General features: G+C 39.4%; 1 long non-coding RNA gene across 1 annotated transcript in view; it reads left to right on the top strand.

Annotated features, from left to right (window-relative positions):
- Positions 1-18,917, top strand: part of LOC113942779 — a 60,080-nt gene extending 41,163 nt beyond the window's left edge. Inside the window, exon 3 of the long non-coding RNA XR_003526048.1 lies at positions 18,759-18,917. This is a non-coding gene — a long non-coding RNA (uncharacterized LOC113942779). The remainder of the gene's footprint in view (positions 1-18,758) is intronic.
- Positions 18,918-19,491: the final 574 nt, after the last annotated feature.

Here is a 19,491-nt window from a genome sequence, read left to right as displayed (position 1 = left end):
TGAAGGAGACTCTGGGCAACCTGTTTAAGTGCACAGTCATCCTCACAGTAAAGAATTTCTTCCTCATATTCAGGTGGAACTTTCTGTGCATCAGTTTTTGCCCATTGCCTCTTGTCCTATTGCTTGGCACCACTTTGAAGAAGAACCTGGGTCCATCCTCTTGCCACCTTCCCTTTGGATATTTACAGACATTGATGAGGTTCCCTCTCAGTCATCTTTTCTCGAGGCTGAACAGGCCCAGCTCCCTTGGCTTATCATCGTAAGAGAGATGCTCTTGTCCCTTAACCATCTTTGTAGCCTGGTGCCAAACTTGCTCCAGGAGCTTCAAATCTCTCTTTTCCTAAGGAGCCAAGAACTGGACAAGCCTTCCAGATGCAGCCTCACTAGGCTCCAGTGAGATCCAGAGAGGCAGGATCACCTCCTCTATGGTGATCTTTTGGGGCATGAGGCTCTCAGGCATCACAGAGCTGAAGTGGCAATACCTGTGTTTCACCTTTTGCATCCTCATCAAAGGTTTGCTACAACTGCTGAACCAGGCTTTCCAGTAGTCTGCACACTGATACTTCAAACCAAACACAAGGGTTATTGAGCACTCATAGGTCAGTGGTAATATTTTGCATATCCTTGGCAAATGATAAAATTCAGCTTGGGAAAAAAAGACAATCATAAGTATTGTATGAAAACATATCCTTCCATCTGTGAAAAGTTTCTATCTCTGAAAATTTCTACTAACACTGTGTTTTGCTATCTGATGCACAATTTGATAAGGTTGCATGTGGCTTCTATAAAAAGTGAAATATTTTATCCCCTTTCTTTTCCCATTGTTTTCGTTAAGACTTGACACTCGAGAGACTGTTTTTGTCACTGAACTGGAGAATTAAGTCTTCTTATCCTGAATAACTCCTGAAAAATTATTATCAAAGATTATTACAGTTACTTTTGTTCAGGTACATGTTTTTTGAAAGTAGTAGCAGAGAATTAAAAATATGAACACATGGTTAAGATACACTAAATCTGAAAAATGGCAAGTATTGTATTTTGTGGCAAACATCACATGCTAGTCAGGGAATTAGTGTGTAAATGTGCCCTTTATGCTGTTCACAGAAATCCTTCCTCTGTATAATAAGGTGCATACTTATGACAAAAACGCTGTAGCAGAAATCAGAGTGATTCTAAGCCAAGGTAAAGGTACTTCTTAGATTGTAAATAGCTGCATTACAAGATATACCAGTATAGTTTTACTTTCATTCAGTCCTTCCTTTGAGAACTAATTCTATTCATGTTTTAGTGTTTTGATATAGTCAGCCTCATTTGGAGGTATTCAGTGTTTTTTGTATGGGAAACCATCAAATAGGTGCTACTCAGCTCTTTATGAATAGAAACTCAATTTCTTAAGTATAATAGAGCTGTTCATTGGGTCTGTCCTTGTGTTCTATTGTTGAAATTCAAAATATATGTTCATAAATAAAAAGTAACATTATTCAGTCACATTCAAAAGGATAGAAACCTAAACATTTCTTTATGAAGATAAAATGAATTGACATGTAATAAAAAGGAGGCTTTTTTGCAGCATAGTGTATCTAGATACAACAAAAAATGTGGAGTCTATATTATAACAGCTTTAAGAGGTATGCTATGGACTTTGATGACAGTCTTCTCTGGAGTATTCTTCATATGGTGTTGAATATCTGAGCAAGGCTGTCAATATCAGAGCAGCTAAACAATATCTTTTGTTCTAAAAAGAGTGGGCGAGACTCTGGAATGATTTGTAAATTTGTTCAGTACCTCTTTGTGATTTTAAATCAAGGTAATTCTGAATTGGCTGCTTGCAAAGGAGCTGCTCTTGATCAGCCTGGGGAATTTTTCACTTCAGAGAAAAATTATTTGCTAGAGCAGCAAGGATTTAGCTGTGTACAGTAAAAATAATCTTTTTCTATAGCTCCCTTGGTTCCAGTGAGGTTGAACCTAATTGCTAAAACCAGGTTAGTTTTAAAATCTCTATGGACAGTAAGATTCCAAAGACTATTTCTGAGGAGAAGGTTCAGCGTTTTGGGCTTAGGAACAGAATCACAGTCACAGGAAACTGGGGGAAATTGTAGTCTACTTCTTGTCATTCCCTCTCCCCTGATGTCTGAGTCTCCTTGTGTCTGTGTCTCTTCTTCTCAAAGAAGCCTAAAGTGCCACCATGAGCATTCTCCTAGGGTCCATAGATATTTTAGAGTGTGCTGGACCCCAAGGCTCACTGCATCAACGACCATGCAACCATCCATCCTTCATACAGCCCGTGTGGTAGGATGGATGTGTCACCAGGGCATAAGAGCGGGGAAACACTTCCTAAGGCAGGATGAGCTGGGAGAAGGCCTGGTCTGCTGGGATACAGAGGAACAGAAGCCAATATCATCACCAGGGCCCAAAGTCACCTTTTACCTCTCTGTGTGGGATACATCGGGGTGGCACAAGGTAGATGGAATCAACATGGCATCACCATAGAATGGTTTGGGCTGGAAGGGGCCTTAAAGATCATCTAATTCTAACCTCCTCTTGCCATTGGCAAGGACGCATTCCACCAGACCAGATTGCTCAAAGCTGCATCCAGTCTGGCCTTGAAAACTTCCAGGGATCCACAACTTCTCTGGGCAACCTGTTTCAGTGTCTCACCACACTCACAGTAAAGAATTTCTTTCTAATATCTAATCTAAATCAACACTTTTTCAGTTTGAAACCATTTACCCTTGTCCTATCACTACACACCTTTGTAAAAACATAACAATATGTGGGGTTTTTGAGAAATACACTTCAAGAATGTTGTTCAAACATGTCATAAACCTGAGGACAGAACTTCAAGAAGCTTTTCTCATACTGAAATATACTGCAGGAAGTTTAGGCCAGCAGGGTTTAGGCATTTCATTGCCCAGCGGGGCCTGCATCCTGAACTCTTCCTATTCACTGGCTGTGTTGGGTTCCCAGCAAACTGTCAGGGATGTTTGAAGATCCCTCTCTGAAGTTCTGAATGCAAGTGTTCCTAAGAGCTGAGACAAAAGTTGTGCTGCTGAAAACTTTTGGAAAAAGGACTTTAGCACTTAAGCATAAGATTTTTCTCACTAAATTAAATGTTAATTGATTAATGATAATTGTTTAAATCGCTATTTTAACTAAAACATAACATGCTTTTAAAGGTATATCTATTCTTTATTTCAAAAGATCAATTTAGGAAGTAAAATGGAAACATTTCATCACTCTTTTCCTTCTAAGCCTCTTTTTAATTATCTATTTTTTTCTCTCTGTTGTCTTGTGACAGAGACCAGGTTTTCTTATTCATTCTGTTCTCACAGTGCAACTTGAGCTTGTTCAGTGTTATGTTACTTCCTTCCTGCATCAAGAAACCTCTATCATGCCCAATTTACACTCTTTGCTTTCACTACACATGGTGTCAGCATTCCAGTCTGCAGTTAATGGTGATTAAATAAGACAGAAATGCCTGAAATCCACTAGCGATCCTGCCCAAAACACAACAGGAGCTGGCAACTTCTCTGCTACTTGTTCTGTACAAGTTCAACCTGCTTGCACTCTTTCCTCAAAAGCAAAAGTTGAAGTTTTTGTTTAATAATAAAAAACCTCAAACTATTCATAACCAGGAAAATATCTCAGTTTTGTTTAGCAATTTGTAAAACTTCATTGACATATGACCACACTTTTCCCCTTCTATTGGCATGATATTATCAAGGTATACAATTGAGTTCAATTGCCTTGAGGTACAAGCTTGATTTTGGTCTTTGGAGCTCTCTGTCTATCTGTGGGGAGCTATTAATTGTCACATCAAAATTGCAAAGTTCTATTGGGATGAAAAAAAAAAAGAAAAAAAGAGAGATGGGTAAATCAATATGAAAATGAGTAGTCAAAACTTAGGGTTGAGTGAGATCTTTCCCCAAAGCTATATTCCAGCCTATCACAAAATTAGTTAGATTTCTAGTGCATATGGTCAAACCACTTTCAGCCTGATTTGCTAAAAAGTAAGATTTCTGCAAGCAAACTGCCTAGTCTGTATATGTGGCTCTTTGCATGCTGTTGTCCATTTCAAAAACATCTAAATGGAGAACAGAGACTACCATGATATTGAACTCCTATCCTGAGAAAGCTCCATGACACTGGACTCCTAAATCTTGAAAAAGCTATCAAATAAGTGCAGGAAACACACCAAGATCAGTACTTTCTCCAAAAGGAAATGCTGTAATTTGAGCTCAACCAGATTACTAGGAAGCAGAAAATCCATGCAAGGCAGCCATAGAAAACCTCCTATATGGCTTCTGCTGCTCATGGGATTATCCACTTAAATTCCTTTTCCTCATCTGTTCCTGCTGTTGGGATTGGGTTGGCCATCTCCTCCAGCCTCTATTCCCACTGCAGGTGTTGCTTTCTAACAAACTCTTTCCCTTTCTCTCCCCCTATCCCCTGGGACCCACACAGAGAAGTTCCTTTGTCTGCAGTTATGAATGCAGCAGCTGATAGGTGAGCAAGTAAAGACTTGATAACCTATGGACTGATGCTCCCAAACATTTCTGTTGGGACTACCTAGTCTATGGTATCATTCTGATCAACTTATTACATCAATATGAAAGGCCTCCCTTTTACTTCTACTCCCCAACCTTACTGAAGTATATCATCCATTAGCCAGTGCAAGTGTAAGGTTCCTCCCCTAAAGAGCATGGCTTCAAACCCAGAAACTGTCCTGTGCTGTCTGGCATATTGTCTGGAGCAAGGCTTTGCCGAAGCAAATGTGAATTTCAGATTGCTTGCTGCAAGATGACCACTCCCAAGGGAGAAAACATGGAGATCAGGCAGATAGCTGATGCTTGCTTTAGCAGGGTCTTTGGATGCCACAGGAGTGTGGAGAAAAGGATGGGTGTTCTCCTGCAGAGCATGATGCCGATGGAAGGCTTCAAGGCAGACTCGATGTAACGGGATTTCCTCCATGATCGGAAACAGAGATAAGAGTGAAACTCTAACTAGAGTCTCTTCTCAAAAGGAAGATTTAATGGCCTGTAAATGACTGTGTAACTACCTAATGGATTTAGCCTGTGGCAGGAAAAAAAGGAAAGGATTAGGGAATCGAGGACTGGTCTTAAAGCTATTATAAAGGAAATCTCAGCAAAATAAATAACTGAGTAAAGGTTCATTCTCTCCAAAAACGTTCAGAGAAAAAAAACAGAATTAGAAAGCAATTTATTTGCTTGTTTAGCACATTAACGAAATAACTGGAAAACCCACCTATTTTAGGAATAACTGAATAAAGACCAGGACTGGGGCTTTTATTTTTCTTACTCTTTAGGTATTTTCTCAAGACAGTACTAAATTACAGATAGCACAGAGTATGAAATGCTTGAACATTTTCAGGCATTTTCAATGTACATAGTTCAGGCAAGTGAAAGGTGTGCTTTGTCACAATATTGATATGTTTTATTAAGAAGTGTTCAGACACTGCCTTTGAGACAAGAGTAAACATGACCATTAACTAGAGTGAAGAGGACAGGACAAGGACGGCAGGAACAGACAGATCATCTGGCATCGTCTGACAAAGATACACCTTTCTAGTAAGGAAACAGGTTAGTAGTGTGAACAGAAAAGTTTAGATAGGTGGACAGAAAACAAAACAAATATGACTTTTGGGAAGTATTTGTCAAACACCTCTGACATGCTCAAAACTCCAGTGGTGTTTGTTAGCAGTAAGTTTGGATCTCTGTACTTTGGGGTAGTTGGTAGCATTGGCGTATTTCTTGTGAGGCACTTCATTACCATCCGTCAGTGGTCTCCATGAACTTTATTTATTTATTTTCATAGATTCTTAAATATATATACTATCAGGTACCCAGGCTCTAAGAAACAGAGATGTGGGGCACATGCTAAAGTATGCTCGTGTGGATTTGCACCGACTCCTCTTTTCTTTCCATTTCGATGACAAGAGTCAGTGACTGAAAAATCAGTCTCAGGAGGGACACATCCCTCTTCCTCAATTCAAGTTTTTGACCTGTCCCCACTGAAGATGATGTGAATGATGGGCTCCTGTGCTCTCTTGTATAGTTTTAGAGCTTCCTGAAACTGAAAGCAGGTAAGAGGGACAAGCAAATACATACACATGTATCTTAAGAACATGTGAGCAGTTCTCTTCTCTTTCTTCTCAGAGACTTGCTCAGCCCACAGTGTAGAGGACCTTCATGTGAGCATGCTTTCAGAGGCTGGCCTTCCAGATGCATTCTGAGCAAATGAAGAACAACTTGTACAACTTAAAATAATATTATTAGCTCAGGAGCTCATACCACAAGATCGTAGCTCACATGCTGCAGAAAACCAATGACCAACTCTGCCAGGAGGTGCTGATCTCACACTGTCCCCTCCATTTGTCCCTCCCCCTCTCTTCCAGTTATTTCTCAGAGGCTTCAAATAATGATTCTGTTATTGCTGTGGGTTAGCGAGCACAGTTCCCGTTCTCCTCTTGCCATTAGGGTCTTTCATGTCTTGTTATCAAGATGTCTAATCTTCCTGCCCTTTGTTGAGCCTTACAAGCCTTGTTGCAGCTGTTCTGCATGAGTTTAATCTAACTCACTAGATAGATGTGTGGATGAGACTCTCTAAATGCTTGTGTTCTGCTTAGATGTTATCATGAAAACATAGCAGCCTTGACCTTTCACATAACTTAGCCAGCCATGAATAGTGGCAAGCCCTGTCCCCCAGCCACATAAATTTCATGCCTGTTCATCAGCTGTTGTTATGCAGAAAAGTATTTTATCTCCCTTACTTTTGACATCTTAATTTGGTTGCAGGGCTTTCCTAGAATCTAGTCTTTGTATGTTTTCGTCCCTAGCTTTTGACTACTGGTAGGTATTAGACAATAAAGTGCAGCCTGGACAGTTTCATTTGCAGACCATGAGCTAATTAGCACTTTTAATGGGTTTAATGGATTGCACCAGAGTCTTATAGAAATGATGCTTCTTATCTAGCTAGCAATAATTGGAAACACAAATTAGTAGATCCCATTCTTCCTTGTAATTGCATTAAATCAGCTGATATCTCTGAGCTGGAGCAGTATCAATGTGAATCCATTTATGAACGCTGCTACACCTTCCACTTTATTTTGTGTCTGTGTTCATATATGTCAGAATATCCTACATGTTGGTATTTCTACTAGTGTGCAGTTCCCACTAGATTATGGTACCATTTCCCATTCATAATGAGATCCTGAGATGGCACAGTTTTATGATGAAGAGCTACCTTCTAGTTCTTAATCCCTTGTTATGCAGTGTTACATGTATTAGATGGTTTACATATTAGATGTTAATTAAAGGGGAGCAGATGGAATCTGTCAGCATCAGAAAGGCTGCGTGTTCAAGTCTGTGAGCCAGCAAAAGCAATCCACCAGTCTGTCAGGAAGGCAGCTTGCTGAATAAAATTGTCATGTGTGAATGGACAATCAGAACTGCAATTTCTTTGCCATTTATGTGAATGATTAATAATAATGTAATTATAAGGTAATTTAAGGAAAACAGATTTTCTGAGAAGCAGCTGCTTCTTATATCAGTATATACTTGATGGCAAAATAGTTTTGGTGCTGAACATGAACCGTTGTGCAAAACCCCACTACTTTTCATTGTATTCACTACTCTTCCCACACTCCTGCAAACAGATTATTTCTGTGCTTTAAAAAAGCATCAGTGCGATTTTTTTTTTTGTGTGGCTGGTGCTTCAAAATTTCTCTATATTTCTTACATGCAAATAAACCTCTCAATTTTCCAAGTCTATAGAGTAAACTGAAGTGAGGGTTCTGAAACTACTAGTATACACACAGCTTCTGGTGCGGAGGTGGCAAATGGCTAGGCTTCCAGGCTTAGCATTTTACTCTCTAAGTCCCATCTTTACTCAGAAACAACCTGAAGGAATGGAAGTAAACCAGTAGAGAATTTAGTCCCTGTGGTGGTGTGTGTCACTGGCCATTGAGCTGCAATAGAATTTCTTTTCTCTCTTTGAGTCTCTTCTCAGTGGTGCACGTGACAATACAGCTGCAAAAGGGATGCTCACTGATAATTGTGGTGGTACATGTAGTGAAACAAACATTTACCCCCTTAAAAGTTAGATTATGAATCCCCTTTTTTACAGAAAGCCCTAAGTAGTCTTCAGAGCATTCTGTGCAGGGACGAGCTGATAAAAGATCAGAAGCAAGTGGAAATAATGACTGGATAGGGTATGGGAGATAGAGAAAGAAGAAGCAGAGGCAACTGTAATGGATATCTATCAATTTTATACTCCCAGTTTTCACTTTTAACATCTCCTAGCTCTGTTTCCATCCCCAGGCGTGGAGCCTTGGTTCACCTAAACCATATTTTTATATCAGTTTAGGACCTCACAGAGACACCTGAAGTGAATCTGCACTGTGAGAGAACAAAAGGAAAAAAAGGAAAAAGGAGGCTGTCAAACAGGGGAGGTGGGATGCTTGTGTTGAGAGGCCTTTAGTGGCTTCCAGCTTTTCACTTCCTTATGCAAAGCAGCAGTCTTTTTGAGCTAAAAGGAAGGACCAGATCTTAATTCCTCTGGAAAATCCTTTAAAAGAAAGACCTTACCTTCTCAGGGATGAGTGAGCAAGGTTGCATGTAAGCCGCTTTCAAGGTCACATGCCATTGTTAACTCCTGTTTCGTATTATGGTGGTGGACAGGCTTCCCAATCTGTTACACCAAGCACTGGCAAACAGAACATGTATCTGGTTCAGAGTCAACTGGGGTTTTAAAAATCAATGTGCCATTTAGTGCTATATCAGATACCTGGGATAAATCCAAGCTATACTATCAGAAAATACTTGCATTTATTGACCAAGTATGTAACCTTAGTGCTTTTTAGGTTTAAAAAGACCAACGTTCCAGAAAATGTGCTGATTACCTATAACTATATTTTTGTAGCTTGTAGTTTCTCAGTCTAGGGGGTCTTGAACTTAGTTATTTCTTGGTAGTCTTAAACGGACTTTCATTAATTTGCTCAGGTTTGGCACCAGGTAACTGGTACAAGTTTCCCTTGATTAACTTCTTTACTTACCTCCCCTTCCTTTAAAAAAAAAAAAAAGAAAAGAGAAAAAAAAATCAGTTTTCTACCCTTTGTTATCTAAGAACAGAGTTTATTACTCTGTGCTTAAATCTGATCTGAGGAACTCCTTAGCTTATCCTTCAGGATTCTGGATGCAAGTTTAAACCTGTTGGTTTCGAAAGAAAGTAATTTTAGTAATTGTTTTCCTTGTGTTCTTTTTTCCCAAAACAATACACTTCTTCTTTCATTTATAACTACCTACAAAACCATTTGTTTTAAACGTGGCACAGCAGTCTCTCTTAAATCTCTTAATTTTTTCTGTGCCCTGTTTCTATTTATACCATCTGTTTCTATATTAACTTGATGCCTGGCATGGATTTATCTATTGTATGTGGTTTTTAATGACTTATATTTAGTTTTAATTAAATGGCTAGAGATATTTTAGATATCGCTTTAATTTTTTTGAATGGAAACTGTATATTGCTTTTTATAGCCAAAAGCTTTCCTTTTCTCCCTTCCTTATAACTGCTGTAACTTAAAAAAATATATATCAAATGTTCATATCTATCTTTAACTACGAAAGATTTTTCTAAGCAAATTATTTCTTTCATATCTATGGAATTGTATCTACTGCTCATCCGTTCCTCAGACAATTCCACTTAAAACTGATTTCCAATTTTGCTAGCAACTGCTAAAAGCTTTTTCAGGATTCTAGTTTCAGGTATGCCCATCTCTGCTGTAGTCTGCTCCCACCACATAAAAGAACATTAGATCACACTATTCTCACCTTGCCAAATGTGTTTCGTTATTTTGAAGTCAGCGATTAATACTTTGCCCATCAGACAGAAGCCAGATACTAAATTAATCTCCAAGGGATAGTGTGGTAGGAAAACCACATCCATTTTTCATATAATCGCTGAAAACTTTAAATCATAAAGTGCCCTGCATTTACGGTGTCATTGTAGGAGGCTAAAATGTCATCTTGCAACACACCCTTCTCCAGTTCTAAAAGACAAAATTAATTCCTCTCTTAATTTCAACATTCAACTGGTAGCAATCTGTGCTACCAGTATCCATCACTTGTCTTCTGTGAGCTTATCCAGTTCACAGAGATTTTATGTCAAGTGCCATTTGAGCTTCAGTTTGATGCATAAGTGAGACACAGTAAAGCTAGATCCGATCCAATACTGGGAAGATAAAAAACGGGAGAAACTTAGCGAGCATAAGAGTGCTGACTGAGGAGGGTCTGTCCATCTAGTGACTCCATGGTCATGGTTTTGAACCACATGGGCTGAAGTTGGAGCAAGTCATTCCATTGACTTAATGTCAGAATATGGCTCCAGAGCTGTTGCTGAGGATGTGACACGGGCTAGAAGTTTCTTGTTGAAATATGTTACCTTAATTTCTTAGCAAGAGTTTCACATTAATTTTCACTTACTGCACAGTTAGATTAGAAAAATGTGTTTTCCTTCTGAGATTAACGTATAATGACTTCTATCCAAAGAATGCTTAAGTATTCACACTTTAGAGAAACTGACCTTTAAGCCACACTTAGTGAAAGTAAGCTAAAATCAGTATTGCATTCTTGTTACCAAGGACACTTATAATAATCTTCTTAATTGTCCTTGACAATCTTATCATTAAAGATCTTGGCATTAATTAACCATATAATGTCCCTTGGTTGATAAAATCAGCCTTGCTGCCACAATAGGCATTGTATTCCCAGGCATTCTTTGCAGGGACTGTATCTATAGCAGGGGTCGTTCATGCTACTAATGTTGCCCGGATGACACACAAACATTTGGAGCACTTAATTGTCTGAGAAGTGAGCTGAATGAAGGCAGTGGTGTCACTGTAAAATATGTTCCAGCTCAGTGTTTCTTAAGGTAGCTTTTATGCCAAGATTAGTATCAGTGTTTAATTGACAGCCTCTTCACTTAGTTAATTACTTGGGTTATTGTAGCAGAGAGAGAGAAATGGACAAAGGCATTTGTGATATGAATCACTACCGATACAGAAACAAATATGTGAGTACTGTGAAGGCCTACAGGAAAAATACTGTCTCCTTTTTCTCCTGCTGGAGTATGATCTTCTTTCAGCATTTTCAAAGGAAAACCTGAATCACCACAGTAGCATTGGTGGTTCAAAGGTGGCCAGGTTCAATGCTTTTATAATTTTCAGACAGCTGTTAGGAAAGAAGGCTGAAAGTTCAATCTTTGGGCTATATCTCAAAACACAATCAGACAGAAATTGCATGTAATTCCATATCTCCTCAGGCATCACAGATTTTTACTTTTTTTCTTTTTTTTTAATATATGGGTTTTATAAAATGGGCAGGCTAAAATTTCAAATGTGGTCTGTAAATCTCTTACACCTTAATGCACTGACTGTGACTATGCTTAAAATGTGAGTGTGCACAAGATCTTTCAAATGCAAATGTGGAAATACAGCAGTCTTGTTAATGTGGGAATACAGCAGTCTTGTTGAGAATGCTTTCCAGAAGGCACAGTTAGTCATCTTGGTGTCTCATTCTGACCTCTCGGGTGTGCATGCAGTACCTACCACCAGCAGGCACCAGTCAAAAGCACACAGATGCTGAAGGAAAGCAGTTTCCAGCATGGTCCTGTGTAAATTTGCTTGGAACAGCAAATTACAGGAAATTTCTCTTGCTGTCCTGTAGTCCTAAAGTGGATGAATGAGGGATATTGCCCATAAATGGAAGGAGACGACAAAGCTTTCAAGTTTGGCAGCAGTGATCTTGGGGAACTGTGTCACTCCTTACCAGTGGCCACAGTGGAAATCTTCCTAACTTCCAGTGAAAAACTCCTTGTCCTCCCCTCTAAGCAGAGCTATGGGAAGCAAGACTAGAAATACTCATTTCATAGCAGCATGCCCTTTCTGGTTTTTTGTTCTGTGGTGTCATGTAATCCATTTACTGCCCTAATGTTGTGTATCAGCACAAAAACCCATGGGACTTAAGCAGTGAAGTAGGAAGGGCTATGAATCCTCTTCCCTTTGCCAGTGCTGCTGTACTTACACAATGAACATTCTGGGCATGAGGAAACAGTGTGAACTCTAAAATCACTTTGGACCATCCTCAAAAGACTGGGGATCCAGGGCAGGCCCACCAAAGTAAAAAAGATTTTTAACAAAGATAGTACTAGCCATCCTCTAAATCAGACCAAAAGCAATGATCACGTGCAATGTTAGAAGACCTTGGCATGAACACCACTGCTGCGAACAACAGCTCAGTCCCATTAAGAGTCTTCTAATTTCAAGCACAGAGTGATCAGCTCACCATATCACATTATAACAGGTACTTCTGGGGTGCACTTTCACTACCAACTTACAGTACGAGCCACTGATGAAGAAAGAATCCAGCCCTCCTCCTCTCTGGTGCAGGTTACATGTCCTCTTGCAGGTTGCCGGTACCCAGTTGATGCATGGCCAGGCTGAGCCACCTCTGCTGCCTGCCCTGGCTGGAAGCCAGCAGTGAAAAAGAACAAAGTAGTCAATGGATGAAGTGTCCTTCAGGAGGAGAGCCAGAATCTAGATTGGCCTCAGTGCATCATGAATCCTGTGTTAGTGATGTATGTGATGTGTCTGAATGCAGACAGAAGTTCACATAATGGTTTAATTAGAAGAATTGTTAATTTTCGTGGACATCTTCTGACTCAATCTGCCTCTCAGACTGTATTTGTCTACTAACATTTTTCTCATCAAGGCACAGTTTTTAATATGGATATCACACTGCTTTTGAAAAGGAGTAGACCTTTACTGCATACTGTCTCCCTTGGAGATCCTTCCGGAAAGTCATCATTCCCCATTAAGAAAACTAGTAGCTGGTGCTGGGCAAAGGGAGACTAAGCCCCATTACTGCTGCCATTGGGCCTGAGCTGGTTGTGAGCTCTGCAGATATGCCCTGTGAATCTCTGAAATTCTCATGCCCTATAAATCAGCAGCATGCAATCTTTCCAAACAGAGCATTCACTTGCTTTTTCCCTGTTTGATGGAATAATTGAGATTCACACTTTCAAGCAAATTATTTCTTATCTGGCTCTCTTTTTACTTCACTCCTTTCTTTTTTTTTCCCTTGCAATTTCCTTTTACCTTTTGCTAGCCGTTTTGTAGAACAGATTTCACAAAACACTGCATATTCAAAGGCAAAAAAAAAGAGTTGCAAAAGTCTGGATTCTCCAGCCCTCCCTTCCAGACTACCAGGAGAGGGCTAAAGTTAATGCAAGAGTTTACTCTCTCATTCCCATTTTTCATAAGGGAAATGCTAATGACTCTGTTGGGGAAAGCCCACAGCTGAACAGATGGGAAGACTTAGGTGCCAGCGAAATTTAGCAGTAGAGTAAAAAGATCACTCCAAAGCTTCTGTATTTGGATCTGAACAAGGTCTGAACAGAGGTCCCGAAGGCCAGTGATGCTTGAACTTTGACTTGTTGTAGACCTAAATATGTCTTCCAGTTCATTCAAGGGCAGGGTTATATTTTATGGCTCTGGATACAGCTCACAAGCTTCCATCACCATCACCCTCAGCCCCTGCCAGATTTATAACTGAGGCCAGCTTCCTGTTATTTCAGGTCACTGTCATTCCATCTGCCTTTAGACACCATGTTTTAATATCTTTAGGGAATAATCACTATCTCAACAGCTAGGCTTTTGCCCCTACTTCTCATTTTGGAAGTCATCATATTTGTCATAAAAGGGTATCAAATAGATGGGGTTTGGTGGATGGGCTAAAATCAAAGACTGGGTTTGTAAAGATTTGCCTTTAAATGACCTGTAGGTGTAAGTACAGCCAATTTAACATCTTGTTCTGCATCAAGTTCATTCAGGTGGTTTGTGATACTGTAGTATACAAAGAAACCACTTTCTGTGCCTTTCCTCATACTATGTCTTGTAAAAGTTCAATGACTGAAAAATAAACAAAATATTTTGAAATTACATGCACCCAGGAAAGGTATAAACTTTGAAGAAATGAATTGGAGATAATAATATGCTGGTTTCTGGGACTTGTGTTCAAGCAAACAAGTCATAATAATGGTGGTCCAAATCTTGGCTACTTGTCCCTGTAGAGACAACCACTGGTGAAGCAGAGTGGTCATCTCTGTCCAAAAGCTTGAGTTGGTAGCTAACTGTAGCTGGGCATTGGTTGCCTTGATGCCCACTGACACAGGGAAATCCTGTATGAAAATATCTTATTGCGCTACGAGTCAGGGTACTCTAGACCTTCTGCTTGTTCTCACTATTGTGGTAAGAAAAGTGAAGCTCTAGAAAGAAAACAACTTGTGACTCACAGAGAAAAGCTGACAGAATGATAAGTATGGCATACTTGGCTGATGCTTTTACCAAAAAATCTTTCCTTTATTTAGTTCTTCTACAAGCAGTAGCTCTCCCTGTGTCTTTTTATTTAATTCTCCATTCTCCATCTTGCAGAACTTCTGCTGTTATTTTCTCTGGCACCTTACTAGAGCCTTGAAGTAACTGAAAAAAATAATACAGGGGAAAGACTAGACTGGAAAAAATAAACTTTACGGAAAAGTGCATCTGTTAGTCTCTGGAATAGTCTTCACAGGCAGACTTTGAAATGGTGTATTTCAAACACAACCAGTCACTGGTCAAGAACAGTCCAGAAATGGCTGGAAGAAGATAGATCATTTTAAGACATTTTGTTTTCACCTTGTCTAGCCCTGCTTATAGGCCAGTGCCACCTGAGGCAGTTGCAACGGCAGTCACCATTTCATTGCTACCACTTGGATCTCAGAGTTAGCTTTCCATAAGACTGGTCAGTTTGAACATGTAATTTTGGCTTGCTGACTGTAATTTTAAACAAAGCAACACATATATGTGCTTAGAAAATTTGTTCCAAACCCATAAAACTTAGACTTTTTAAATGCACAAATTGTTTATTATGATCAAATCTCCGAAAACACTGGAATTATCTTCTCCGTATTCTGAATTATTTTATCTGCCCTTCCATAAAATACTGAAGATATTAATTTAAATTATCAATCACTATTAGATAAAACATACACAGCATCCTTATTTTAGTTTTAGATTATGTGAGTCATAATATCATTGAACAGTTTGGTGCATGACAACTCTTTGGGCGGTGACTGCTGCAAGATGAGACTTGGCTACAATAATAAAATTTTAAATAATTTTTGATTAAAAAGTGAAACAATAATTTGTCATTTATGCATTGAAAGTCATAAAGGTACCCACAAGGCACTATATGCTGCCTACATATGAAAAGGAGTATTAGTGTAAGCGCCAACATAAAGCAGCACACAAGCCTGAGGCACAGATGGAGGGAGTAGGAAGAGAGAAGATGGATAAAAGTGCAGTTTTCACTCAGTTTACTTCCAGTAGCTCTTTTTTATTAGTTGAATGGTATGACTACCTCTCTATGTAAGAGGTTTCCTAATGTCCAGTGCACACACTTGGTCCATAGTCAGTGTACATGTGCAATAACAACAACTCGTCTTCAGTACAAACAGGTGGTGTGCTATGCAAGTGGCTTGAGAGCCACAGCACAGGGATTGGTGTGCTAATCAAGGGGGAGACTTTGCAAAAGTGCAAAGGACAACAGAGCTTCCAGGCTACGCTGATGCTTTCAAAAGTCTTCCACAAACCCAGTGTGGCATGTCTGCCAGGTCTTGTGTGGTTGCTTGCTCCTTTGCCTTTGCAATGAGCTAAGCAGTTGCAGGCCAGAAGAAGTTGGGATACCTTCTAACTATGTCAACATGCTGTTGAGCATGGTCTAATAAGCTCTGTTGAGAGGTAGCATCTGTTGCCTCCGTCTCAGTTTAGCGCTAACAGGGATATGTCTGCTGACTTGTATCTGGCTGGCTTGGTACCTGACACGAATGACTGTCAACATCTGATTGTTTAAACCTTGAAGGAGGATTTTATCCAGCCCGAGTCAACATTATTAATTCTTTTGTAGGGCATTAGTTTGTCTCTGTCATTCTTAAGAAAATAAAAAAGTAATTTAGAAAGCTCTTTTCACAAGGAAAAGATTTTCATTCAATCTGATGCACTGCAGAACCTGTAGACATCCCCATTTATCACATAACAATCTCCATAAGGATGGAAAGGGCTCAGGCCTCAAACCCAGTATCTTCAAACAGGACTACTATAAAGTAGCAGAGACCACTCACTATCTTCTGGAGGCTGAACATTTCTGAAAGATTACTGTAAGTGAATGTCATCTACTCCAAGGCAAGCTGAAAGCTTGAATGACTGCCAGAGACGAGACAAGCCAAGGGACATGACTTGGCTCTCCCTGCCAGAGTCTTGACAGCGGCCAAGGGAACTTGCTGTACACATATGACAAAGCATATAAATTAAATGTTTTTTGACGGTGGCCACCAGAAAGTACTGACAGCATCCTGTCACTTGGCTATGCTTTAGCCCTGTCTCACAGGCTGCTGCAAGCAGCTCAGGGTGAAGGGCACAAATAGCCAGATTACATCTGAATCCACCCGTGCGGGCTGCAGGTCATGGGTCCCCTTTGGTACGGCAAGGAACAAGAACAGAAAAAGCCTTTAGTTCTCAGTCCAGGCTTTTATTTTGCGAACTACTGGCAACTAACCATGGAAGAAAACACCGTGGCTTTTTTCACTTGTTTTGTTTTCAAGGAGCAGTTTCCAGTGCAATTGAGAGTGTGTGAGGGCAAGAAAAATGAGGTATCAGCATTGGCCTTTCTGAATAACTAGTCACCAGCAACACGTTTAACATTTCACACCACAAATATGTTTGAACCGGATACAAGCCTAAATCCCATGGAACAAGAGGCATGATCTTCCCGGTATTAGTAAGCACACTCTATTAATATATGTCCTAACTTTTGGAATCTGTAGCTTTAATGATATTTATACAAAAAAAAAATCTAAATGATGCTACTCTAATTCAAAATAATGGCAGCTGAACATACCATAATTTTTCTCTAAGTTACAGCTAAGCATAAGATTGACAGTGCCAAAAATGCAGAGAGATTTTCCAGATATTTCCCACCAATGAGAGAAATGCCTGTAATGCCTGATGGCGGAGTTAGCTTGCACTGCTCCAGCACCCACAGCCCCGCTTAGGCTGGAAGGCATGTGCTAGAGGCAAGTGGGTTTATGATCCACCAGCCAACATATAGACCAGAATACACTTTCACTGCTAAATCAGCTGGTACTTCTTTACATTTTCTAGTTCATATTGCACAATAAAGAGATTAGGTGAAGGTTGAATATGTGAAATAAAGCAATGTTATTTACTTCTTGATATAAAAGATAAATGAGTGGAAAGGGGAAACATTGCACAAATATTTTAATGCAAGTGCTAATAAACAATGTTGATAACTGTATAATACAAAAGCAACAAGTACTATAACACAGATGTATGAAGAACAGAGACCTGTTGTACATGCAAAGAATAAAGCTGACAGTAAAAGAAAGTCTTTGCAACTGTAAGCTTGCAGGCTAACTGAAAAAGGAGGATCCATACTCATACTGACAGATGGGAACCTGAGTCATACACAGTTTGAGAGAGGGGCATCCTCCAAGGGAGAGTCAGTCTGCTGCAGGTGGGGCTTACACTTGGGGACATGTCTGTTGGCTGAAAGAACTGAGCACCATTTTTTACTGAAGATGCAAGCTATGGTAAGTGGTTCAGATTTGAAAAATGACGGTAAATATTAGTGTTCAGAAAAACTCACTGCATCATTTCATCATCTCTCTTGTCAAAGACTGATATCTTCTTTACAACCCCTTACCTTTTTCACTGAACCTAGTAGCTTTATAAACTACTATAGTAGCCCTAAACTCTCACAGATGATTTTCAGGAGACTTTGTTTTTTAGGCAAGGAATTTAGAAAATTTTGAAAAAAAATTTTTCATCATCCTAGACCACATTAGCATTTGGTCTGAAGCTGAGGGTTCAATCATTTCACATGAAACACAGTCTAAATCAAGAGATACATTTCATCCTGAGTGGTTATCTAAAATAGGTCAGATGAACAACCCTCTGGAGATAGGAGTGCAGAATGCCTACAGAGGCTAAATAATTAGGGTTTATGATATTTCAAGTTAATGAGATGAATCCTGTGATGGGATCTATAGTTTGCAGTATACTATGAAAAAAGGCCATGCATTGAAGGCTTTGTACAAAACTCAGTATTTTAAATGTCCCTTCACCATCCCAGAAGAATCAGGTAAAATCTCTGTTGGGGTAGGGGTGAAGCAGCACATGAGGATGTACCTCCAGGCTGTGCCACAATGTGTTTGTACAATAAAGCAGAGTTAAGATTGTTCAGGCAATTTTATGTTTTAATTGATAACATGAAGTATAACTCAGACTGTAGAAGAACTTAAATTATCTTTTAATGAACTCCATCTTAGCTGATAACCTGTGAAACAGTTTGCAGGGTACAACCTGGTGCTATTAAAATGCTTGGCGAAGCTGCTATTTTCACTGACTTTTCATGAAGGCACTGTAAAAGAAAAGGTCACTTCAGAGGAATGCTTCCTCAACAATTCACTTACAAAATACTTTTTCTTCTGCGTTTCACACACTAAATAATATATATAGCTCAAAAAACCTCTTTCTGGTTTCCCTCCTCCTACTGTTCAGTTTTGGGTAGAAAGCTCTCCCTAAATTCTGATGAAGCGTGTCCCCCAATGTCCTATTTCCTTCACAGGTGATAATGTTCTTCTGCAAGTGACAACTAGCCCCAGCTGTTGAAACATTGTGAAGATTGATTGTACAGATGAAGAGTTACTTCTTATGATGAAACTCCAATCAGTAGTCCAAATACAGGATTACTTCCAGCCTCTTTGTTCTGAGAACTGCTTCACTTACTACCATATGGGCTTGAGCATGCTGATGGGATTTGCCCCTCACAGGCATTAGTTTGTTAGATCATTTTCAGGATTCATTTCAGGACACAAAACATGAGTTTTGTAAGCTCAAAGCAGTGGTGAACCTGAAGGGTCAGTGACAACATAGCTGCATGATAAAGAGATGCAAACATAAAGGCATTATATGAAAAACCAGTCTGTAATTAAGTCTTCATTGCCAGGCAAAAAGGAAAGGAGAACACAAAATCCAGTATTTCCCTCTCCCAAGTTCCTTGTGCGAGCCTCTGACTTCTCTGCCTCCTCTGACTTACAGCATGAAATTATTTTAGGGGAACCTAAAAATCCTTAATTTAAGTAAATTTCGTAGAAACATTTAAAAATACCATATATGCTTATTCATCTTGGTGATTTTTTTGGTATCTGCTGAAACACTATATTATACACCATATTTGTAATAAAATAATACGGGAAGAAAGTGTGTATAGAAAATTAGTATAAAGGTGGACTGCATGGCACATAAAGCAGACAAAATTTTTTTTATATATCATCCCAATTCTTGACAAGACCTTAAGG

This window comes from Corapipo altera, unplaced genomic scaffold, assembly GCF_003945725.1.
Source record: "Corapipo altera isolate COAL_440 unplaced genomic scaffold, ASM394572v1 2b, whole genome shotgun sequence".
Taxonomy (NCBI): Eukaryota; Metazoa; Chordata; class Aves; order Passeriformes; family Pipridae; genus Corapipo; species Corapipo altera.
Note: the sequence above shows the minus strand (reverse complement) of the source record. Positions and strands in the feature narration are given on the sequence as shown.